Here is a 26,303-nt window from a genome sequence, read left to right on the forward strand (position 1 = left end):
ATCCCTTAGCTATGAAGGCCAACATACCATTTGCCTTCTTTACCGCCTGCTGTACCTGTGTGCCCACTTTCAGTGACTGATGAACCATGACACCCAGGTCTCGATTGCACCTTCCCTTTTCCTAGTCTGCCGCCATTCAGATAATATTCTGCCTTTGTGTTTTTGCTCCCAAAATGGATAACCTCACATTTATCCACATTATACTGCATCTGCCATGCATTTACCCACTCACCTAACCTGTTCAAGTCACCCTGCAGCCTCTTAACGTCCTCCTCACAGCTCATACCGCCACCCAGTTTAGTGTCATCTGCAAACTTGGAGATATTACACTCAATTCCTTCATCCAAATCGTTAATGTATATTGTAAAGAGCTGGGGTCCCAGCACTGAGCCCTGCGGCACTCCACTAGTCACTGCCTGCCATTCTGAAAAGGACCCGTTTATCCTGCTTCTTAATACAGGTATAAGACTTGACTATCCCGCTTCTTAATACAGGTATAAGACTTGCCTATGATTGCCAAAGACAATTATACAGAGAGGATACATTCTCCTACAGTACAGATCAAAATAATTCAGTCAGTTCTCACCAAATTTCAACATGCAATGTTGCTTGTTGAAGCTAATGATGGTCTGATGTTATCTAGTCAAGAGATCAACAGAGATGGACACATGCCTTTTGGTGAATTACTACTGACTGCCTATATGGTGTACCTTCACTTATATTCATTCATTCATTGACTGAAGTTCCTTTTGGCCGCCCCACTTCATAGTTCTTCAGGTCATACTAATGACATTTTATGGGGAGGAGAGAACATAGGAACAGAGTAGATCCATTCAACCCCTCGAGCCTGTTCCGCCATTCAATTTGATCATGGATGATCTGTATCTTAACTCCATCTGCCCGTCTTGGTTCCGTAACCCTTAATACCCTGGCCTAACAAAAATCTACCAAACTTCGTTTTGAAATTTTTAATTCACCCCCCAGCCTCAACAGCCTTTTGAGAAGCCAATTCCAGATTTGAAACTGAAAAACACTGAGCCGTTGCTTCTGTGAGAATGGCTTCCCAGTAACCTATGTATCTTTTGTATCAGTATCACATTAGAATATATAAAACCTTCCGGTCCGGTTTCCAAATGCGGAGAACTTGTTTATGCACACACCTGTCTGAAATGCCAATAATGAAATGAAGCTCTCCAAATCTTGAAGTTGATTCTTAATTGCAGATGATTGATTGCAGCAGGCACTGAGCTGATAAGAAACCGGCCGTCGCTCGGGTGCGGGTGTTGTTTCGTTGCTGGATCTCGGGAGGAAACGATGAGTGAGGTAGAGGAAACTCTGAAGAGGATTCAATCTCACAAAGGTGTGATCGGCACTATAGTTGTGAACTCAAAAAGAATCCCAATAAGGACAACCTTGGATAACTCCACCATACTGCAGTATGCAGGCCTGTTCCATCAACTTGCCATGAAAGCCCGAAGCACTGTCCGAGATATTGACCCACAGAATGACTTGACCTTCTTACGGGTCCGATCGGAAAAACATGAGATAATGGTTGCACCAGATAAAGAATACCTTCTAATTGTCATCCAGAATCCAAGTGAATGAATTCAGAGAGCATACTGAAAGGCACCAAGAGAAATATTCAACTGTTAAAGACTATCAATATAACCTTAAATAAGTTAATAGTGAAAAGTGAATTTGCAACAGTATGAGGGACCAGTCATGGTGATGAATAAAACATATTAACTAATACTGAATTTTGTTTTTTCAACACACTTAAAAAATAAATGACAACGCTGTGCAAAAAACAATGTGGATTAGGTTGTTATTATCGCAGTGTCAGCTGTGGATCAGTGGGTAGCACACTTGCCTCTGAGTCAGAAGGTTGTGGGTTCAAGTTCCATTCCAGAGACTTGAGCACATAAATCCAGGCTGATACTCCAGTGCAGTGTTGAGGGAGTGCTGCCCTGTTGGAGGTGCCGTCTTTCGGATGAGACGTTAAACCAAGGCCCCGTCTGCTCTCTTGTGTGGATGTGGAAGATCCCATGGCATTATTTCGAAGAAGAGCAGGGGAGTTATCCCTGGTGTCCTGGCCAATATTTATCCCTCAATCAACATAGCAAAAAAAAATAGATTATCTTGTCATTATCACATTGCTTGTGGGAGCTTGCTGTGTACAAGCTGGCTGCCACATTACAACATTGATTACACTCCAAAAGTACTTCATTGGCTGTAAAGCACTTTGAGATGTCTGGTGGTTGTGAAATGCGCGATATAAATGCTAGCCTTTCTTTAACCACAGAATGCTTCATTCGAAGTCTGTGGGGTTTCTGTACACAATTTCAAATGCCAATTCCTGGCATTCATGTGTGGCTTTCTGTCAACACTTCTTTTTAAGCTTTCATCTCACCATCAGCGCTGTTACTTTCCACAACTTCTTAACATAGGGTGTTGACATATATCCACTCTTCTTAACACTGTGATGTATCATTGAATCAGTATCCACAGAGGTCTCCTTGGGTCAGCTGACATTATTTCTTTCTGGCGGATGGTATAATTGATACTGAACTGCTTCAGACCATGTGTCTGAACAACATTACATACTGAAACAATCTTTCAAACGAGTGGCGCTGCAGACTGGAATCGATTTATTTTGACTAGATGTCAGGGTGATGCTGAAGCAGGGTTTATGGAACTCACTGGTGTGATCTTGGCAGGCGCTCGAGAATATCACACAGGATTATTTTTGGCTTTGTGCTGACTCCAAACTGGTGCCCTGTAAATCAGATGTGAAAGCCTAAATTGACTCCAAAGTGAAGCGATGAGAGACTCCCTCCTCCAGTGACAGCTGTGGCTCAATGGGTAACACTCTTGCCTCTGAGTCAGAAGGTTGTGGGTTCAAGTCCCACTCCAGAGACTTGAGTGCAAAAATCTAGACTGACACTCCAGTGCAGTGCTGAGGGAATGCTATACTGTCGAGGTGCCTGTCTTTCAGATGAAATGTTAAACCTCCTTTCTCAGGTCGATACAACAGTGACCACACTTCAAAAGTACTTCATTGGCTGTAAAGCACTTTGGGATGTCCTGAGGTCGTGAGAGACACTATATACATCCAAGTCTTACTTTTTTTCCAGGGACTCTCACTGCTCGCTGCTGTTTTTAGCTGGAGAGCAAGAAAATGTTTCAATCATCTGCACAGTGCAAAGGGATTATGATCTTGAAGCAGAAGAATTGGAGCCTGCGTTCTCAGTGAGACAACTACCACATGTGGAGAATTGGGAAGCTGTAGGGGAGACAATCACAAGTCTCCTTCAAGGCCGGTTTCTTCATCTACTGTTTATTGAGACTTTGGAAACACTTTCACAGTCAAAAAGCATAAAGGCTGCTGGCTAGATCCAAGGGAGAGAAATTTGGCTGCTTTGCGCCTCCCGTTAGTGCCTGTGAGGGGCAGTAACGGGGCGCTGAGGGATCACCGACCAGGCGCGGCGAATTCCCTGGTGGTTTTGCACTGGCGCTATCACTTGCTGCCTCGGTCTCCAGCGCCCCATAGATCGTGACATCGTCAAGTACCCAGCGCCCCATTCCGAACTGCAACAAGTTAAAGATATAACAGGTTTCAAGCAAGTACAGAGGCAGGGAATGTGGGGAGGGGAGGAAAGAGCAAAAGGGAAGGTCTGTGATAGGGTGGCAGGCAGGAGAGATTAAATGACAGTGGGGAAAATGTTGGAATCAATTATTAAAGATGTAATAGCAGCGCATTTGGAAAGCGGTGACAGGATCGGTCCAAGTCAGCATGGATTTATGAAAGGGATGAAACTAGTAGAGTGGATAAGGGAGAACCAGTGGATGTGGTGTATTTGGACTTTCAGAAGGCTTTTGACAAGGTCCCACACAAGAGATTAGTGTGCAAAATTAAGGCACATAGTATTGGGGGTAATGTATTGAGAACTGGTTGGCAGACAGGAAGCAAAGAGTGGGAATAAACGGGTCCTTTTCAGAATGGCAGGCAATGACTAGTGGGGTACCACAGGGTTCAGTGCTGGGACCCCAGCTATTTACAATATACATTAACGATTTAGATGATGGAATTGAATGTAATATCTCCAAGTTTGCAGGTGACACTAAGCTGGGTGGCAGTGCGAGCTGCGAGGAGGATGCTAGGAGGCTGCAGGGGGACTTGGACAGGTTAGGTGAATGGGCAAATGCATGGCAGATGCAGTATAATGTGGATAAGTGTAAGGTTATCCACTTTGGTTGCAAAAACAGGAAGGCAGATTATTATCTGAATGGTGACAGATTAGTAAAAGGGGAGATACAACGAGACCTGGGTGTCATGGTACATCAGTCATTGAAGGTAGGCATGCAGGTACAGCAGGCAGTAAAGAAGGCAAATGGCATGCTAGCCTTCATAGCGAGGGGATTTGAGTATAGAAGTCGGGAGGTCTTACTGCAGTTGTACAGGGCCTTGGTGAGACCACACCTTGAGTATTGTGTTCAGTTTTGGTCTCCTAATCTGAGGAAGGACATTCTTGCTATAGAAGGAGTGCAGCGAAGGTTCACCAGACTGATTCCTGGGATGGCAGGACTGACATATGAAGAAAGACTGGATTGACTAGGCTTATATTCACTGGAATTTAGAAGAATGAGAGGGGATCTCATCGAAACATATAAAATTCTAACGGGATTGGACAGGTTACATGCAGGAAGAATGTTCCCGATGTTGGGGAAGTCCAGAACCAGGGGTCACAGTCTAAGGATAAGGGGTAAGCCATTTAGGACCGAGATGAGGAGAAACTTCTTCACTCAGAGAATTGTGAAGCTGTGGAATTCTCTACCACAGAAAGTTGTTGAGGCCAGTTTGGTAGATTATATTCAAAAGGGAGTTAGGTGTGGCCCTTACGGCTAAAGGGATCAAGGGGTATGGAGAGAAAGCAGGAAGGGGTACTGAGGTGAATGATCAGCCATGATCATGTTGAATGGTGGTGCAGGCTCAAAGGGCCGAATGGCCTACTCCTGCATCTACTTTCTATGTTTCTATGTTTCTAAAAGGGATGAAGGTGCAAGGTGAAAGGAGATAGCAATGGGACAACTAAAGAAGCAAAAGATGGGTGTAGAGGGGGTGCAAATGAGAATAGCAGAATCATTACCAATAACTGCTATAAAAAACATGGGAGCAGTGGTTATGATCTGAAATTGTTGAACTCAATGTTGAGTCCAGAAGGCTGAAAAATGTCTAATCGAAAGATGAGATGCTGTTCCTTGAGCTTCCGTTGAGCGCAATTGGAACAGTGTAGGAGGCCGATGACAGAGAGTACAAAGTTGGAGTGCGGCGGAGGATTAAAATGGCATGCGACCGGAAGCTCGGGTCACGTTTGCGGACTGAATGTAGATGTTCCGCAAAGCGGTCACCAACCAGCATTTGAGCTCCCCAATATAGAGGAAACCACATCGTGAGCAGCGAATACAGTATACTAAATTGAAAGAAGTACAAGTAAATTGCTGTTTCAACTGAAAGGGGTGTTTGGGGCCGTGGGCAGTGGGAAGGGAGGAGGTAAAAGGGCAGGTGTTGCATCTCCTGCGCTTCCATGGGAAGGTGCTGTGGGATGGGGACGGGGTGTTGAGGGTGACTGAAGAATGGACCAGGGTGTAACGGTGGGAATGGTCTCTTCAGAATGCTGAAAGGGGAGGGGAGGAGAAGATGTGTTTGCAGGTTAGGTGAGTGGGCAAATGCATGGCAGATGCAGTATAATGTGGATAAATGTGAGGTTATCCATTTTGGGGGCAAAAACACGAAGGCAGAATATTATCTGAATGGTGGCAGATTAGGAAAAGGGGAGGTGCAACGAGACCTGGGTGTCATGGTTCATCAGTTGCTGAAAGTAGGCATGCAGGTACAGCAGGCGGTAAAGAAGGCAAATGGTATGTTGGCCTTCATAGCTAGGGGATTTGAATATAGGAGCAGAGAGGTCTTACTGCAGTTGTACAGGGCCTTAGTGAGGCCTCACCTGGAATATTGTGTTTAGTTTTGGTCTCCTAAGCTGAGGAAGGACGTTCTTGCTATTGAAGGAGTGCAGCGCAGGTTCACCAGACTGATTCCAGGGATGGCTGGGCTGTCATATGAGGAGAGACTGGATCAACTGGGCCTTTATTCACTGGAGTTTAGAAGGATGAGAGGGGAGCTCATAGAAACGTACAAGATCCTGACGGGACTGGGCAGGTTAGATGCAGGAAAAATGTTCCCGATGTTGGGAAAGTCCAGAGCCAGGCGACATAGTCTTAGGATAAGGGGTAGGTCATTTAGGACCGAGATGAGGAGAAACTTCTTCACTCAGAGAGTTGTTAACCTGTGGAATTCCCCTCAGTATTCTACTCCCTCAGTATTGCACTACACTCCCTCAGTATTGCACTCCCTCAGTATTGTACTCCCTCAGTATTGTACTCCCTCGGCACTGCACTCCCTCAGTACTGCACTCCCTCAGTATTGCACCCCCTCAGTATTGTACTCCCTCGGTATTGCACCCCCTCGGTATTGCACTCCCTCGGTATTGCACTCCCTCAGTATTGTACTCCCTCAGTATTGTACTCCCTCAGTATTGTACTCCCTCAGTATTGCACCCCCCAGTATTGTACTCCTTCAGTATTGCACCCCCTTGGTATTGCACCCCCTCGGTATTGCACCCCCTCGGTATTGCACTCCCTCAGTATTGCACCTCCTCAGTACTGTACTCCCTCAGTATTGTACTCCCTTGGCACTGCACCCCCTCAGTATTGTACTCCCTCAGTACTGCACTCCCTCAGTAATGCACTCCCTCAGTACTGCACTGGAGGCTGCCAGCTTCTCCTTGACGTCTGGTTGTGCCAGTCTCATGGCCCATGGCATAACTTCCCCCGCGCGGCATTAAGGGGTCACCACGCATGGCGATGATATAATCAACCGTTGTGTGGCTGCCCCGGGGCGGTAATCGCATGGCACAGGGCTGCCATGACAGCGCCTCTGCAAATTCCCGGGCAATTTCCTGGGAAGTGGTAGCCCGCTCCCCCCCCTCCCCCCCAGGTGGAAAGTATCCCCCGGAGGTGCCCCCCCCCGCCCCCAGGAGGTGCTAACGGGGCTATAAAAAGGGGCAATTTCACCTCCATAGAGTCTTTCAGCGCATCTAATTGATTCTTGAACAAACCGAGGGTTCTCGCCTTTATTAACTTACTTTTTTTGTTACATTCGTTCATGGAATTTGGGCGTTGCTGACAAGGCCAGCATTTATTGCCCGTCCCTAATTGCCCTTGAGAAGATGATGGTGAGCCGTCTTCTTGAACCGCTGCAGTCCGTGCGGTGAAGGTACTCCCACAGTGCTGTTAGGGAGGCAGTTCCAGGATTTTGACTCAGTGACGATTAAGGAACGGTTGATATATTTCCAAGTCAGGATGGTGTGTAACTTGGAGGGGAATGTGGAGGTGATGGTGTTCCCATGCGCCTGCTGCCCTTGTCCTTCTAAGTGGTAGAGGTTGCGGATTTGAGAGGTGCTGCCGAAGAAGCCTTGTAGATGGTACACACTGTCGCTACGGTACACCGGTGGTGGAGGGAGTGAATGTTTAAGGTGGTGGATGGGGTGCCAATCAAGTGGGCTGCTTTGTCTTGGATGGTGTCGAGCTTAGTGTATTGTTGGAGTTGTACTCATCCAGGAAAGTGGAGAGTATTCCATCACACTCCTGACTTGTGCCTTGTAGATGGTGGAAAGACTTTGGGGAGTCAGGAGGTGAGACACTTGCTGCAGAATACCCAGCTTCTGACCTGCTCTTGTTGCCACAGTATTTATATGGCTGATCAATAAGTTTCTGGTCAATCGTGACCCCCAGGATGTTAATGGTGGGGGATTATGCAATGGTAATGCCATTGAATGGTGGTTAGACTCTCATTTGTTGGAGGTAGTCATTGCCTGGTACATGTGTGGCGCGAATATTACTGTCACTTATCAGCCCAAGCCTGAATGTCGTCCAGGTCTTGCTGCATGCGGGCATGGACTGCTTCATTATCTGAGGAGTTGCGAATGGCACTGAACACTGTGCAATCATCAGCGAATATCCCCACTTCTGACCTTATGATGGATGGAAGGTCACTGATGAAGCAGCTGAAGATAGTTGAACCTAGGACACGGCCCTGAGGAACTGCTGCAGCGATGTCCTTGGGCTGTGATGATTGACGATATTCTTCCTGACATCTGCCCTAAATTCTCCATTCATTTTTTTTAACTGAAGTCCCAATTTAAAAAAAATATTCCCTCACAGGATGTTGGCGTTACTGGCAAGGGCAGTATTTATTTCCCATCCCGTTGTCCTTGAGAAGGTGTTGGGTGGTCTTTTTGAACTGCTGCAGTCCGGGTGGTGAAGGAACTCCCACAGTGCTGTTAGGGAGGGAGTTCCAGGATTTTGACCCAGCGACGATGAAGGAACAGCGATATATGTCCAAGTTGGGCTTATGCACTACTTGGAAATGAAGATCTACTATTCTGACATACCTTGAAGTAGTGCACCACCTTAGCTTATCGATATCTTTTATATCTTCTGTACATTTTCCCTCTCAATCACTTCCTTTCTAGGCACAAGTGCTCCAGTTTCTTCAGTCTTTCCTTGTTGCTCAATCTTTTGACACTGGAGAGTTCAGCCTCATGGCTCTTTCCTTCACTGCCTCTATGACCCAAACTGAACAGAGTACTCAAGGTGTGGTGTAATGAGATGGGCCGTACATCATGGACCAAATCTTCTTGGAAAAATAATGACATATGAACAATTTCTCCAGAACTTGACGGTCATTTTACCCACTCCGCCTTTTGCTGCACAAAACCAGCATCTCGCTCTTAGCCTCCCTGTTATTTTTCAGAAGTTGTTAGATTTGCCGATTAATTTCCCATTAAACCTGCCACAGGAAGTTAAAGCTGGTAATTAAGAGTTTAAGTATCATTTTAACATTATGATCATTGTTAGTGCAAGGTCAATCAATCTCTCCGGTCCAGAAAGGAAACAAATTAAATTGAGGAGCCTTATTCCTTTAGGTGGTAAATTGTTCTTAGACATTTTAAAATGTCAAATTTTAATTCTTTAAAATGTTTTTTCTTACTTTTCCTTTCTGTCTCTTTTTTCTCTCTTTCTTAATCCAATCTTTCTATACCAGATTTGACTCTAATTCACACTTCTTCTCTATCGTTCCTCTGTTTCTTTCTCAATCCTTAACTTTTATTGGTTAAGGAGTTAGACTGTTGTTCCCACCGTTCACAAAGGTACCAAATGCCCCACTGCCCTCACCGAGCCATTATCCGGTCACACCTCCAGCAAGTTATAAGAACATAAGAAATAGTAGCAGGAGTAGGCCCTGCGGCCACTCGAGTAAATTTTGCACCAGGACATGGTTTGCGTCTGCAGCCACAAAATTCATCAGCTGGGTCCTGAGTGCTGAGCGCTAAGAGAGGCGTTCCACACCTCTCTCAGGGTGCTAGGCCGGCTGAGCAACTGAAAATCCCAAGCTAACGAGCCGGCTTTGGAGCGCCCTAAGAGAGACTTCCCTGGAAAAAAATAAATCGGCAAAAAAAATACCACAAACATTTCCAATATCTTGCCCACCCCACATAAACATAAATTGCAAAAACAAAAGAAAAAAAAAACCAGCCACGCTTACCTCAGGCAGTCATTGCTTCCCTCACCGCTGCCGGAACAGCTCGGACCGCCCGCTTTTCCTGGCGGCCCCACTAGGGGCGTTATAGGTCCCACTCCAAACAAATTTCACAATGGTGTCGCAATCAGGGGCGAAGCTCCTGGGGAGTAATGCTCAGCGCCTCCGCAAAACCCGCACCACATGTCCCGGCGGGGTGCTGGAAGCTGGCCGCTGAGGTGGTAAACATTTCCACAGCCATTACCTTCCCTCCGCAGCGCGAACAGAGGTGGCATCAGGATGAAAATCCAGTCCCAGGTGTGGTCTCACCAAGGCCCTGTACATTTGTAGCATTTGTTGGAGAACTCTCATACTCCAACACCCTTGCAATAAAGGACAACATGCCATTTGCCCTCCTTATTGCTTGCTGAACCTTCATGCTAGCTTTCTGTGTTTCTTGCACAAGGACACCCAGATCTCTCTGAACACCAACATTTAAAAGTTTCTCACCATTTAAAATATATTCTGTTTTTCTATTCTTCCTACCAAAGTAAATAACTTCACATTTCCCTACATTATACACAAGTCACTGGAGATATATCACCAACGATGTCTCCGCAAGATCCTGCAAATCCCCTGGGAGGACAGACGACCAACATCAGTGTCCTCGTCCAGGCTAACAGCCCCAGCATTGAAGCACTGACCACACTCGATCAGCTTTGCTGGGCAGGCCACATAGTTCTCATGCCAGACACAAGACTCCCTAAGCAAATGCTCTATGCAAAGTTCCTTCACGGCAAGCAAGCCAAAGGTGGGCAGCAGAAACGTTACAAGGGCAGCCTCAATGCCTCCCTGATAAAGTGCGACATCACCACTGACCTGGGAGTCCCTGGCCGAAGACTGCCCTAGGTGGAGAAAGTGCCTCTGGGAGGGCATTGAGTTCTTCGAATCTCAACGCCGAGAGCGTGAAGAGGTCAGGCGCAGGCAGTGGAAGGAGCATGCGGCAAATCAGTCCCACTGCCCCCCTCTCCCGACGCATATCTGTCCCACCTGTGACAGGGTCTGTGGCTCTTGTATTGGACTGTTCAGCCACCAAAGAACTCACTTCAGGAGTGGAAACAAATCTTCCTCGATTTCAAGCGACTGCCTATGATGATGATAATGATGACTCCATCGGCCCCTTACGACCCACTCACTTCGTCTATCTGCATCCCTTTGCAGACGCTTTGTGTTCTCCTCATAGCTTACTATCCCACCTAACTTTGTATCGTAAGTAAACTTGGATACATTACACTCGGTCCCTTCATCTAGGTCATTAATATAGATTGTGAATAGCTGAGACCCCAGCATCGATCCTTGCGGCACCCCACCAGTTACAGCCTGCCATCCCATTTATTCCTATCTCGCAAAGAATTTTTGAGCTGAAGGGTGGAGGAAAAAATCTAACTAGCAGCACACAGTGGGGTGACCCAGTCCAGCAAGATTTGGCACGCTATCTTCTGACATATATGGAACTGACCTATCAAAATAACTGTAATGACTCAAGAATCTGGTTACTGTAAAGTCACTCAGATGCAACCTGATCCATCTTTATTCCAGCCCAAGAGTGCCAGCGTGACAAAGACACACAGCTAATATACAGGTGACCAAGCACACATGCTACATGTGTACAGCCCAATGACCTCCGACCGCGGCGCCCTCTGGTGTTTGGTGACCCCCAAGCAGTAATACATAACAACATCCCCCTTTTAAAATCTTAACAACAGTCTTTTTACAAATTAAGACGATCTGGGGCTTTCCTCTCACGAGTTGATCGTCTCAGTTCAACTTTGGCTCTCGGCGAGCGTTCTGAGTCCATTGAGACTGAGGGCTGAGTAGCCGATCTGATGGGAGTGGTCATGATCAAATCAGGGACTGAAGGTTCAGAGTCAGTAATGTCTGATGAGTGAACAATGGTTGGTTGGTCACTGACTGCATCTTCCTCACTCGGTTCCAGTTCATCCGTGTGCCTCAGTTTAACCTGGTCAAGGTGTTTCCTGCATGTTTGCCCATTCTTGAGCATGACAATAAACACTCTGTTATCCTCCTTGGCTGTAACAGTGCCGGCGATCCACTTTGGACCTTGACCATAGTTCAGTACATAAACTGGATCGTTGACGGAGATATCACGTGACACGGCAACACGATCATGACTTTGACGTCTGTTTTCAACACGATCATTCAAATCAGGATGAACAAGAGAAAGCCTGGCCTTGAGATTTCTCTTCATCAGTAGTTCAGCAGGAGGAACCCCTGTAAGCATATGAGGTCTTGACCTGTAACTGAGCAATATACATGACAACTGTCTCTGCACTAAGCTCTGAGTTACACATTTCACACATTGCTTGATTGTTTGAACGGCACACTCTGCTTGACCATTAGAAGCAGGTTTGAATGGAGCTGATCTCACATGTCTGATGCCATTGAGTTTCATGAACTCCTGGAACTCAAGACTTGTGAAGCAAGATCCGTTGTCGCAACAATGTCAGGCAAACCATGAGTAGCAAACATGATATGAAGGCTCTCAATGGTAGCTGTAGACATGTTGGATGACGTAATAACACACTCTATCCGCTTAGAATATGCATCTACTGTGAGAAAAAACATCTTTCCTAAGAACGGGCCCGCAAAATCAATGTGGATCCTCACCATGGTTTGGATGGCCACGACCTAAGACTCAGCGGAGATTCTGCTGGTACTTTACTTAGCTACATGCAAGTATTGCACTGATGCACGCATGATTCCAGATCAGAGTCAATTCCAGGCCACCATACATGAGACCTAACAATGGGCTTCATCATGGCAATACCAGGATTAGTGCTATGAAGTTCACATACAAATTTTTCTCTACCTTTCTTAGGCATGATTACATGATTACCCCACAGTAAACAGTCTGACTGAATGGACAGCTCATCCTTGCAACAGTTGTAAGGTTTGGTCTCCTCACGCATCTCTATAGGTATGGCAGACCAATCACCACTGAGTACACACCGTTTCACAACTGATAAAATAGGGTCATGGCTGGTTCAGATCCTAACTTGTTGAGCAGTGACAGGGGTTCCTTCACTCTCAAAAGCATCCATTACTAACAGTAAATCTGCAGGTTGAGGCATCTCCATCTCAGTTATGGGTAAGGGCAGACGACTCAGTGCATCGGCATAATTCTCAGTTCCTGGTCTATGACGGATGACATAATCATAGATAGATAATATCAGCGCCCACCTTTGAATACGGGACAATGCATTGGTATTAATACCTTTGTTTTCCGCAAACAATGAAATGAGTGGCTTGTGATCCGTTTCTAGTTCAAAACAAAGACCAAACAGGTACTGGTGCATTTTTTGACCCCATACACACAGGCCAAAGCTTCTTTCTCTACCATACTGTAAGCTCTTTCCGCTTTAGACAGACTTCTTGAAGCATATGCAACAGGATGTAGCTTGCTCGATTCATTTGCTTGTTGGTGTACGCAGCCAACCCCATATGATGAAGCATCACAGGCCAATCAAGACACTTACGTGGATCATAATGAACAAGCAACTTGTTCGAATATAGCAGATTCTTGGCTTTCTCAAAGGCTCTATCTTGAGACGCACCCCAGACCCAGTTATCGCCTTTTCTTAGTAACACATACAGTGGCTCTAGTAAAGTGCTCAATCTGGGTAAGAAATTAGCAAAGTGGTTGAGTAGCCCAAGGAACGAACACAGCTCTGTCAGATTCTGAGGCCTGGATGCATTTTTGATGGCCTCGGTTTTCGAATCAGTGGGCCTGATGCCATCAGCAGCAATCTTCCTCCCGAGGTACTCGATTACAGGTGCCATGAATACACACTTCGAGCGTTTCAGCCTGAGTCCCACTTTGTCCAGACACTGTCGGACTTCTTCAAGATTGTTCAGATGTTCAGCAGTGTCGCGACCTGTGACCAGAATGTCATCTTGAAACACAACAGTTCTAGGAACGGACTTCAATAAACTCTCCATATTCCTCTGAAATATGGCTGCAGCTGAACGAATCCCAAAAGGACACCTGTTGTAGACGAACAGTCCTTTATGGATGTTGATGCAGGTGAGTTTCTTCGAAGTGTTGACAAGCTCCTGGGTCATATAGGCCGACGTCAGATCCAGTTCCATGAATGACTTTCCACCAGCCAGCATGGCGAACAGGTCATTATCCCTCGGTAACAGATAACTGTTTCGAAAATCAGTTAATCGTAATCTTGTAGTATCCACAAATCCTGACAGTGCCATCACTCTTCAAAACAATGGGACTGGCCCACTTGTTAAACTCGACCCTTCACGCTGGAGTCTGTCAAGTTCAATTTCAACCTTCTCCCTCATCATGTATGGAACAGACTGAGCTTTGTGATAGACAGGCCTTGCATTGAAGTCCAGGTGAATCTACACCTTGGCTCCCGTAAAATTAACAATGCCCGGTTCAAACAAAGAAGGAAACTTTTTCAATACTTGAGTACACAAAGTATCATCCACCGAGGACAACCTCTTGACATCATTCCAGTTCAGCTTGATTTTCTTGAGCCAAATCCTGCTGAACAGCATTGGACCATTACATGAGACGATCCTTAATGGTAGCTCATGAACCACATCATATGACACCTCGATTGCCGAGAACAGGTATGAGTTTCTTAGTGTAAGTTCGCAACCTGGCATTGACTGGACTCAGCTTCGGTTTCGCAGCCTTAGTGTCCCACAGCTTGTCGAATGTCCTTTGGCTCATTATCGACTGGCTCACACCCGTGTCCAGCTCCATTGATACAGGCACGCCATTCAGCTTCACATTAACGACTATCGGCTGGCTCGTGCTCAGGAACGAATACAGTCCATTCATTTCCTCCTCGGGTTTCGTATCCGGGCCATCACTAAACTGGTCCTCATCAACCACGTGGTGAGCCACATCATGTTTGCTCCGTTGTGGACACATCCTGTGACGATGTCCCACTTTTGAACATCCATTGCATGAGTATTGTCTAAACCAGCACTGATGAGGCCAATGATTGTCCCGAAAATGCCAAAAGGGTGAAATCTGGATCGAACCAGTTGGTGGGCTCTGAGCAGCGGCAGGTTTCGTGTAAGCAGCTCTGCCCAAAGACAACACCATCTTGTTTACAGTACTTGCCGTAGAACTCCAACTCGTTAATGATATCAGCCTCAAATTATCATCCATCGTCATGCACGTCTGGGCTGTTGCGATGGCCTTTTTCAAATCCAGCGTCTCTGCAGCCAACAGCTTCCTGAGGATCGCATCATGGCTGATGCCTATCACAAAGACATCAGGCAGCATGTCTTCCAGCATGTTCCCGAACTTACACAGCTCAGCAAGACATCGCAGGTCGGCGACAAATCCCGACACATCCTGGCCCTCAGTATGAACATGCATGTAGAAACGGTAGCGTGATATGATGATCCCCTCTTTTGGTTTCAGATGGTTACCCACCAACGTACACAATTCCTCGTAACCTTTCTCCGCCGGACAGACAGACGAGAGAAGATTGTTCATGAGGTTGTAAATTTTCGGACTACAAACGGTGAGGAGAATTCATCATCATAGGCAGTCCCTCGGAATTGAGGAAGACTTGCTTTCACTCCAAATGTGAGTTCTTTGATGGCTGAACAGTCTGATATGAGAGCCACAGACCCTATTACAGGTGGGACAGACATTCGTCGAGGGAAGGGGTCGGTGGGGCTGGTTTGCCGCGCGCACCTTCCGCTGCCTGCGTTTGGCCTCTTCATGCTCTTTACGTCGAGACTCGAAGAGCTCGACGCCCTCCCGGATGTACTTTCTCCACCTCGGACGGTCTTGGGCCAGGTCTCCCAGGTGTCAGTGGTGATGTTGCAGCTCTGAGGCTTTGAGGGTGTCCTTATAACGTTTCCGCTGCCCTGCTTTGGCTCATTTACCATGAAGGAGCTCCACATAAAGCATTTGCCTAGGGAGTCTCGTATCTGACATGCGAACTATGTGGCCTGCCCAGCGAATCTGATAGAGTGTGGTCAGTGCTTCAATACTGGGGATGATAGCCTGATCGAGGACACTGATGTTGGTGCGCCTATCCTCCCAGGTGATCTTGCGGAGACATCATTGGTGATATATCTCCAGCGACTTGCGGTGCCTTCTATACATCGTCCATGCCTCGGATCCATACAGGAGGGCGGGTATTACTACAACCCTGTAGACCATGAGGTTGGTGGTAGATTTGAGGGCCTGGTCTTCAAACACTCTTTTCCTCAGGCTGCACTGGTGCACTGGAGGCGATGTTGAATCTCCGCATCAATGTTTGCCTTTGTTGATAAGAGGCTCCTGAGATATGGGAAATGGTCCATGTTGTCCAGGGATCTTGATGATTGGAGGGCAGTGCTGTGTGGCGGTGACAGGCTGGTGGAGGACCTTTGTCTTACAGATGTTAAGCGTAAAGCCCATGCTTTCCTATGCCTCAGTGAATACATTGACTATATGCTGGAAATGATCTTTGCAGCGCGAAAGTTGCAGGAAAAATGCAGGGAACAGCGCCAGCCGTTATACACGGCCTTTTTCGATCTTACAAAGGCCTTTGACACTGTCAACCGTGAGGGTCTATGGAGCATCCTCCTCTGTTTCAGATGCCCCCAAAAGTTTGTCAACATCCTTCGCCTCCTTCGCCTGCAGGCCGTGATCCTTACCAATGGATCTATTACAGACCCAATCCACGTCCGGACCGGGATCATACAGGGCTGCTTTATCACTCCAATCTTCTTCTCAATCTTCCTCGCCACCATGCTCCACCTCACAATCAACAAGCTCCCCGCTGGAGTGGAACTAAACTACAGAACCAGTGGGAAGCTGTTTAACGTACGCCGCCTCCAGGCCAGGTCCAAGATCACCCCAACCTCTGTCATTGAGCTGCAGTATGTGGACGACGCCTGCGTCTGCGCAAATTCAGAGGCTGAGGAGAACTGCCCTGCGCTTAACTGCGAAGGCCTGTGCCTTCATGCCGTTGGCCACAAAACATAGAAACATAGAAAATAGGTGCAGGAGTAGGCCATTCGGCCTTTCGAGCCTGCACCGCCATTCAATAAGATCATGGCTGATCATTCCTTCAGTACCCCTTTCCTGCTTTCTCTCCATACCCCTTGATCCCCTTAACCGTAAGGGCCATATCTATCTTCCTCTTGAATATATCCAGTGAACTGACATCAACAACTCTCTGCGGCAGGGAATTCCACAGGTTAACAACTCTCTGAGTGAAGAAGTTTCTCCTCATCTCAGTCCTAAATGGCCTACCCCTTAGCCTAAGGCAATGTCCCCTGGTTCTGGACTTCCCCAACATTGGGAACATTCTTCCCGCATCTATCCTGTCCAGTCCCGTCAGAATCTTATATGTTTCTATGATATCCCCTCTCATCCTTCTAAACTCCAGTGAATAAAGGCCCAATTGATCCAGTCTCTCCTCATATGACAGCCCAGCCATCCCTGGAATCAGTCTGGTGAACCTTCGCTGCACTCCCTCAATAGCAAGAACGTCCTTTCTCAGGCTAGGAGACCAAAACTAAACACAATATTCCAGGTGAGGCCTCACTAAGGCCCTGTACAACTGCATTAAGACCTCCCTGCTTCTATATTCAAATCCCCTAGATATGAAGGCCAACATCCTATTTGCCTTCTTCACCGCCTGCTGTACCTGCGTGCCCACTTTCAGCGACTGATGAACCATGACACCCAGGTCTCGTTGCACCTTCCCTTTTCCTAGTCTGCCGCCATTCAGATAATATTCTACCTTCGTGTTTTTGCCCCCAAAATGGATAACCTCACATTTATCCACATTATACTGCATCTGCCATGTATTTGCCCACTCACCTAATCTGTCCAAGTCACCCTGCAGCCTCTTTGCGTCCTCCTCACAGCTCACACTGCCACCCAGTTTAGTGTCATCCACAAACTTGGAGATATTACACTCAATTCCTTCATCCAAATCGTTAATGTATATTGTAAAGAGCTGGGGTCCCAGCACTGAGCCCTGCGGCACTCCACTAGTCACTGCCTGCCATTCTGAAAAGGACCCGTTTATCCCGACTCTCTGCTTCCTGTCTGCCAACCAGTTCCCTATCCACATCAGTATATTACCCCCAATATCATGTGCTTTGATTTTGCACACCAATCTCTTGTGCGGGACCTTGTCAAAAGCCTTTTGAAAGTCCAAATACACCACATCCACTGGTTCACACTTGTCCACTCTGCTAGTTACATCCTCAAAAAATTCCAGAAGATTTGTCAAGCATGATTTCCCTTTCATAAATCCATGCTGACTTGGTCCGATCCTGTCACTGCTTTCCAAATGCGTTGCTATTCTGTCCTTAATGATTGATTCCAACATTTTCCCCACTACTGATCCAGGGGGTTGACAAAATCCGCTCAATCCTCGCCCTCCACGAATCTCTCCAGGATTCTAACAGTGCCCATTGTACACGCGAAGGTTCTTAATTTACCTCGTCGCCAATTGTAATGACTCAAGAGTCTGGTTACTGTGAACTCACTCAGGTGCAAACTGATCCATCTTTATTCCAGCCCAAGAGTGCCAGCGTGACAAAGATACACAGCTTATATACAGGTGACCAAGCACACATGCCACATGCGTACAGCCTGCCGACCTCCGACTGTGGCGCCCTCTGGTGTCTGGTGACCCCCAAGCATTAATACATAACAATAACTAGTCGTTCTCTTCGCTTTGAGGTGACCTCAAACTGAAGTAGCACTGCTTTTCACATGCTGATGCAATGCAAGAATCAAGTCATGTTGATGCTGGAACTATAATAAAACTGACCCAGCAAATTCACTTTAGATGTCGATATTTTCCTGTTTATTAGGAAGTGGTTTATTCAACAATTCTTACCATTAAGTCCTAAATTCCCTACACGTTTGCTGATTCACAGCATATTCACAGAAGGAATTGCCTCAGGGAATGTTGATAGAAGTGGTTGGCTTTAATCCTCCAATATTATTTTTCAGCCAATTTTCCACAAAAGCCGTTTCCTGAGATTTTGCACATACCATCCCCCTCACCCCCCTCAACCCCCCCCACCCCCTCCCCCTCCTCCCCTCCCTTTCCCCCTCCTCGCCTCAACTCTCCACCCCTCACCCCCCCACACCCTCCCCCTCCCACCTCCTCCCTCCCCCTCCCTCACCACCACTCTCCCCACCACCCCTTCCCCTTCCACCCCCTCCTCCCTCCCCTCCACCCCCTCCTCCCCTCCCATCTCTCCCCTCCCCTCCCCTCCTCCCCTCCCCTCCACCCTCCCCCTCCTCCCATCCCTCCCTCCCCTCCCCTCCCCTCTCCCTCCCCCTCCCCTCCCCCTAACCCTCCCCTCCTCTGTCCCACCCTCCTTCCCCCCTCCTCTCTGCCTGAGCTCATCTGCTGCTGAAACCCTCATCCATACTTTTGTCACCTTCTGACTTGATTATTCCAATGCTCTCCTGGCCAACTCCCCATCCACCACTCTCCATAAACTTAAGCTCAAGCAAATCTCTGCTGCCTGTATCCTAACTCACACCAAGTCTTGTTCACCCTTCACCCTTGTGTTCGCTGATCGACATTGGCTCCCGGACCACCAATGCCTGAAATTTAAAATGTTCATGCTGGTGTTCAAATTCCACCATGATTTCAAACCCTCCCGAGCACCATAACCTCCCACAGGCATATAACCCTCTGAAAAACTCTGCATTCTTCCATTTCTGACATCTTAAGCATACCCCTCCCTTCACCCCTCCCCACCCCAAGTGGCAGTGCCTTTAGCCGTCTAGACACTATGTTCTAGATTTACTTCTCTAAACCACTCCACTTTAAAACCTACCACTTTGACAAAGCTTTTAGTCACCCCTCCTCCTCTTTGGCTCAGTGTCAATGTCTATCTAATTATACTTCAGTGAAGTGCTTTAGGATGTTTTCCTACTTTAAAGGCGCTATATAAATGCAAGATGCTATAGTTGTTGGAAGGGTGTGGCACCCTGGCCCACTATAACATGCTTCCCATCAGACAATAAAATGCCATGATTTGCAAAGGCCAACGGGCTCTACTGTCTTGGCTGGAGAATATGAGGGGAATCTAAAATAAAGGAGAAAATAACTACTAAATTAAGAAAGTAAGCAAGAACGAGCACTTACTTAGCACCTTTCATGGTCTTGGGACATCCCAAAGCACTTTACAGCCAATTAAGTACTTTTTAAAAGTGCAGCCACTTGGAGGAAATGTGGCAACCAATTTGCACACAGCAAGCTCCCACAAGCAGCAGTTTACCAATGACGAGATATTCTGTTTAAATAATTTTGGTTGAGGGATACATATTATCCAGGACACCAGGGCTATCGGCTTTGCTCTTCTTTGAAATAGTACTGTGGGATCTTTTGCATTCACCTGCGAGGGAAGACAGAATCTTGGTGTAGTGTTTCATCCAAAAGACTGCGGGCCCAAAATTCACCCCCGTCGGAAATGGGGCGCACCTACCATCTTTGCTGCAAGCATTGCAGCGGCCCATCCTGCAAAATTCAGCTCTTTGTCTTTTTTTTCCGAGCAGGGCGGAAGTCAGTCATAGTGGGGGCGGAAGTGGGGTTGGAGCAGAGTGGCCGTCACTCGCGGGACAGACAGGGGCGGGACAGAGTCTCCGCCGCTGTCAGTCATCAGCGCTTGCTGATGACACCATCGCGTCTCTACCCTTCAGTTAAACGGGAGAGCCGCTGCAAGCTCTGCGTTTATTTTAGTTAGGTCCAGTGGGACACCAGGGAGGGTTTCGGCCAGGCCAGTGGCCTAGCAGTCGGCCGACAATAAAAAATACAATGGTGTGGCCGGCACCGCCACGTCCCCTTTAAGGGCGGCCATGCCGCTGACCAACAAGGAGTGCACCGACAGAAAAAGCTGTCGGGGGCACCGAACGGCAGCCGGAAGACTTTTACAGCTGAATTTGGCTTCCGGGGCAGGACATGACTGGGGATGACGCACGTAGGAGGCTTCGGCAGCAGCAGGGCAGAAGTGAGGGGGCCGGGGCAGATCTCCACACCACAGCAAAAAGCCCCGAAGTGAATTTAGTGAGTGTCGGCCGGTCTGCCGCAAGACGGCGGCCATTTGTCACTGCCCTGTGGTCGCCGCTTTCGGGCAGCCAGAGATCTTATCCGGAGACTGAATTTTGGCCCCTGCAGGTCTCCCTCAGTACTGCGCTGGAGTGTCAGCCTGGGTTTTTGTACAGGAAACTAATAGACTGATTGCTTGATACATGTGCAGGCAGTTGAATGAAAGCTAGCTTAACCATCTGAAAACTGGCTAAAATTCCTCCCTCAACTAACACCATAAATACCACATTCACCGGTCATTAATCTAATTTCTCTTTACAGCTGCCACATTTGCCTACCTAACCACCCTCAATGCACACTTCAAAGTAATTCATTGTATGTGAGGCACTCTGGCATGCTTGGAAGAGGTGTGATAAGTGCCAATCAATGCACGTCACCCTTTTCATTTGTTAAAAGGAGACTTAAATGCAATAATTATATATCCCTGTTGATGGACAATCTGTTCCCTGCACAAATGGGGCGAAGGGGACTTCAGGGGAGCTTTGGATGTTCCTTATGTCGACGTGGGAGGTCGGTTTCCTGAAACGCTCCTCTATTTTAGTTGAAGGAAGGTTTGCTGATGAGGAATGGGTCTGATTAGTGGGTAGCGGCGTTAAACTAACAGAGTCCTAAATATCGCTCAGTTGGAGTAGAGCGATTTGGGGGGAGAAAATCTAACAAGCCTGGCTGCAAATTGCTTTTTGGGGTATTTGTAGTTGGAGAAAATTGGGAACTCGACATCTAAAGAAGTGTTAATAAAAAAGACCTTTGTGGGGAGAGGGTCGGACTAGTGCTGGGTCCAGTGTTCCCACTAGTCCTGTTTGAGGTTGCTTTACTAGCTGGCCATGTGTCCAGACAGGCCAGTTTCCATACTTGAAAGGCTCATTTCTTTACTGTGGTGATTTTCTTGGGCTGGATATTTCTGTTGTAAGTACAGTTCAACATCTGAGGGGAAGGGCTTTTTTTTAAACTTTGGTTTACAATCTCATTCATTTGGCAGTTCAGGAATTCTGACACGTGTTCCTTGTGCCAACCCTTTCCAATTTGGACAAAAAATGTACATCGCGGGTCATCACTGATGTTCATTTCTTGCAGATTTAGTGATGTCTAAGTTAATTGAAGAGTTTATGAGGAAGGTTGATGAATGTTTATTGATAACAAAGCAGATAACTGGTACTTCTGAAGGAGGTTGAAGGGCATGTCAGTTTGTCACATAACACTGTGTGGATACTTACCTTGTTAAATGGGTCCTATAACGTTATACCCAGTGTGACATCGATAGGTGCAATGTCATCAGATTACTGTGACCACTTACCATTATTTTAATATCTAATAGATCAATGTCAGTTGTACAGGGCCTTGGTGAGGCCACACCTGGAGTATTGTGTACAGTTTTGGTCTCCTAACTTGAGGAAGGACATTCTTGCTATTGAGGGAGTGCAGCAAAGGTTCACCAGACTGATTCCCGAGTTGGCGGTGCAGGCTCGAAGGGCCGAATGGCCTACTCCTGCACCTATTTTCTATTTTCTATGGTAGGACTGACATATCAAGAAAGACTGGATCAACTGGGCTTGTATTCACTGGAGTTCAGAAGAATGAGAGGGGATCTCATAGAAACGTTTAAAATTCTGACGGGTTTAGACAGGTTTGATGCAGGATGTTCCCAATGTTGGGCAAGTCCAGAACCAGGGGTCACAGTCTAAGGATAAGGGGTAAGCCATTTAGGACCGAGATGAGGAGAAACTTCTTCACCCAGAGAGTGGTGAACCTATGGAATTCTCTACACAGAAAGTTGTTGAGGCCAATTCACTAAATATATTCAAAAAGGAGTTAGATGTAGTCCTTACTACTAGGGGGATCAAGGGGTATGGCGAGAAAGCAAGAATGGGGTACTGAAGTTGCATGTTCAGCCATGAACTCATTGAATGGTGGTGCAGGCTCGAAGGGCCGAATGGCCTACTCCTGCACCTATTTTCTATGTTTATATGTTTCTATCTATGACAGCTATGGCTCAGTTGGTAGCACAGTCACTTCAGGGTCAGAAGGTTGTGAGTTCAAGTCCCATGCTAAACACTTGACGCAAAAATCTAGGCGGGCGCTCCAGTGCAGTACTCAGGGAATGCTGTGCTGACAGAGGGGCCATCTTTAGGATCAGGCCCTGTCTGCCCTCTCAGGTGGACGTAAAAGATTCCGTGGCATTATTTCGAAGAAGAGTAGGGGAGTTATCACTGGTGTCCTGGGCCAATATTTATCCCTCAATCAAATCACTAAAACCCATTATCTGGTCATTATCTGTTTCTGGGAGCTTGTTCTGTACAAATTGACTGCCACGTTTCCTACATTACAACAGTGACTACACTTCAAAAAGTTCTTAATTGGCTATAAAGCGCTTTGGGACGTCCTGAGGTTGCGAAAGGAGCTATATAAATGCAAGTCTTTCATTTTTCTTTTTATTGAACAAAGGCCTAAATGTTTAAGAGATATGTTATAAATTTGATGGGCTGCTGTGGATATTTAACCCCTTGAGTTCAATAGCAGGATATTTTTTACATACATTGCACCAAGGTAGCACAGTCAAACATGCTGAAACATGACAGTATACCTGCTCAAAGCTGTCACTAGGCCGAAGGAGAACGCTCCTTAAACAAGATCTGTGCTTCTGCTAATCAAAAGTTAACACTTTGCATTTCAGTTGATTAGAACGTGGAATTCTTTGTTACAATCTGTTGTTGAAACATAGTCCATAAGCACTTTTATAAAAGGGCAATAAATAGTACCTTGAAAAAGTTGAATATTAGGGAGCTGTCAGGAGAATAGGTGACTATGTGGAGCAAAACAGTGTAGACTTGATCGGCTGGATTTTCGTTTTCTGTGCTATAAACTTTTACGATTCTATGATGATCCTCATAATTATTTGTGTCTAAAAAGTAATGGAAGATAGATTGTCCCGTGAATAGGAAACATGGGTAGACGTAAACGGGGCGAAATTCATCCGGGGCAGCAGTGCAAAGCGGGCGATAGTGAAACCACAGCTCATTTTACATTCAGTTCCATTTTCTTTTCCATTGAAGCCGAGTTTCACCCCCATCGTTTCGAGAGCTGTAGCCTGACTCCTCATCTCCTTCACCAGCTCAGAATCCATTTCACCAATTCTGATGCAGCATATTTTCCTGTGATTCTTGAAAATGTTATTTGAATCTACTGGTGAGTCACCAGTGGTATCTAAAGCCTTGCCACTGGACCAAGACTTGGCTCTGTCAAGTCCGTGTGGTGGCTGGTGTGCAACGGCCACCACACATTAAAAAAATTTCACGCACAGGCATCTTCCATCCTTCAGGATGTAGTTTGGGTCCTTCATTGAAACACCTATGAACTCATCTTTTTTTTGGCGTGGAAGCAAGTCATCCTCGTTTCGAGGGACTCCCTATGACTGACTGACTGACTAGAAGCTACAGTGTTTAATTATTAAGAAGTTAAAACATTTGCTGAAAACATTTGTGCTTGTGCTTGAAGTGAGGCAAATATTATTTAGGCCACTTATTAATTACACCCAAGTATCAACTAATTAGTATCAGATGATTGTTCTCTTTCAAATACTAAAATTTGTTATTACCAACTTTCACAGTGAAACGGGGAAGATTAGACAGTCACTACGTACTATGTGGAGCAAAACAGTGTAGACTTGATAGGCTAGGTCAGGTGTAATATGGTAACAACGAGAGATTTATATAATTGTCCTGCACACACATACACATATATACACATATATACACACACACACACACACACACACACACACACACACATATACACACACGTACACACACACACACACATTGCCAGTTCACAACCCCACCCTTAGTATAGCAATGGTACAGCAATTGTAGTGGATCAGCTTCACGTGGGATCAGCTAAACCAGGGATCAAACATTATTGGTCTGTTTGGCTTGGTACTAAGAGGAAGGAAAGAACTGGCAATGATTTCCTACCTTCACATCCTTGGGTGATTCCAAAATGCTTCATAGCCAGTAATCACTACTTTTGCAGTGTAATCACTGTTGTTTTGTAGGTAAATGCGGCAACATTTTTCAGCATGGCACATTCTGCACATTCTGCAACATTTCTAATGGAAAAACCACATGCCATCATTATGCTATTGATCAACAAAGTGACTCACCCAAGATCCTTTCTGAAACAATTTTCAGCAATCATTTCTTTTCAGTAACTGAAATTTCTAAGGTCCAAAATGAAGCAAATAAAAGGTAAAAGTTACATATTTCACAATGACATGATTGCATTTACCAACTGAATTACCTTTTGCGGTTTTTAATGACTTCCATAAGATTTTTACTTCAAGGCTTCAGTGTGTCTGAACTTCAACTGAATATTTTTACCTCAGAACAGCACAAGAGCACTTGGAACTGCATCTGTAGATCTCAGAATGTGCACTTTGCAGAATTTCCCAGCATGCAATAGGTGCATCAGCCTGAGGTGATGCTGAGGTGTGTCCAGTCATATTCGGAGCACTGGAGAATTTCAGCGCTTTTTCCAAAAGATTTTGAAACAAACTGGTGCTTGAAGTCTCAAAGCTTTATTTCAGGCAAATCTGACATTTATATTTTTTAGCATCTTTGTTAATAAACTACTGACAGACAACATCTGTGGTTAGAGCAGTAGTGGTTGCTTTGCTGACTGTTAGAAAAGAAATCAAACAGATACTTTATCAAAAATGCATTTCTTTTTTCAATTGAAATGATGAAAAGGATCTCAGCTTGTTTACCCAAGTGATTTCAACCAAGCTGAAATATTGGATTCCTCCTGATGTGCTGCTGTACATATCAACATAAGAACATAAGAAATAGGAGCAAGTAAGCCATTTGGCCCCTCGAGCCTGCTCCGTCATTCATTAAGATCATGGCTGATCTAATCTTGGCCTCAACTCCACTTTCCTGCCCACTCCCCATAACCAATCAATCAGGGCAAACCTCTCCCTTTTTAACTTCCGTTGAAAACTCAGTGAAAATTTAACTTCTGAACTATTTTCGGGGCTTAAGATATATGAAAACCAGGAATCATTGAGTGTTTTATAAGATCATTTTTGTTTGCTTGTGAAATTTTATGGTTATTAAAGAGTACATAACTTATCAAACTCATTCGTAGCATACAAAATGCTTTGTCATCATCATCATCATCATAGACAGTCCCTCGGAATCGAGGAAGACTTGCTTCCACTCTAAAAATGAGTCCTTAGGTGGCTGAACAGTCCAATACGAGAACCACAGTCCCTGTCACAGGTGGGATAGATAGTCGTTGAGGGAAAGAGTGGGTGGGGAGTCTGGTTTGCCGCACGCTCTTTCCGCTGCCTGCACTTGATTTCTGCATGCTCTCGGCGATGAGATTCGAGGTGCTCAGGCCCTCCCGGATGCACTTCCTCCACTTAGGGCGGTCTTTGGCCAGGGACTCCCAGGTATCGGTGGGGATGTTGCACTTTATCAGGGAGGCTTTGAGGCAGGAGTGCTTGGGTAGGAACTGGCTGACTT

The 26,303-nt window shown here is 46.2% G+C and overlaps 1 pseudogene; it reads left to right on the forward strand.

Moving 5' to 3' along the window:
* The first annotated feature begins 1,260 nt into the window (after positions 1-1,260).
* On the forward strand, positions 1,261-1,735 carry LOC139278021 (dynein light chain roadblock-type 2 pseudogene; annotated as a pseudogene).
* The last annotated feature ends 24,568 nt before the right edge of the window (positions 1,736-26,303 follow it).

Source organism: Pristiophorus japonicus, chromosome 13, assembly GCF_044704955.1.
Source record: "Pristiophorus japonicus isolate sPriJap1 chromosome 13, sPriJap1.hap1, whole genome shotgun sequence".
NCBI classification, from domain to species: Eukaryota; Metazoa; Chordata; class Chondrichthyes; family Pristiophoridae; genus Pristiophorus; species Pristiophorus japonicus.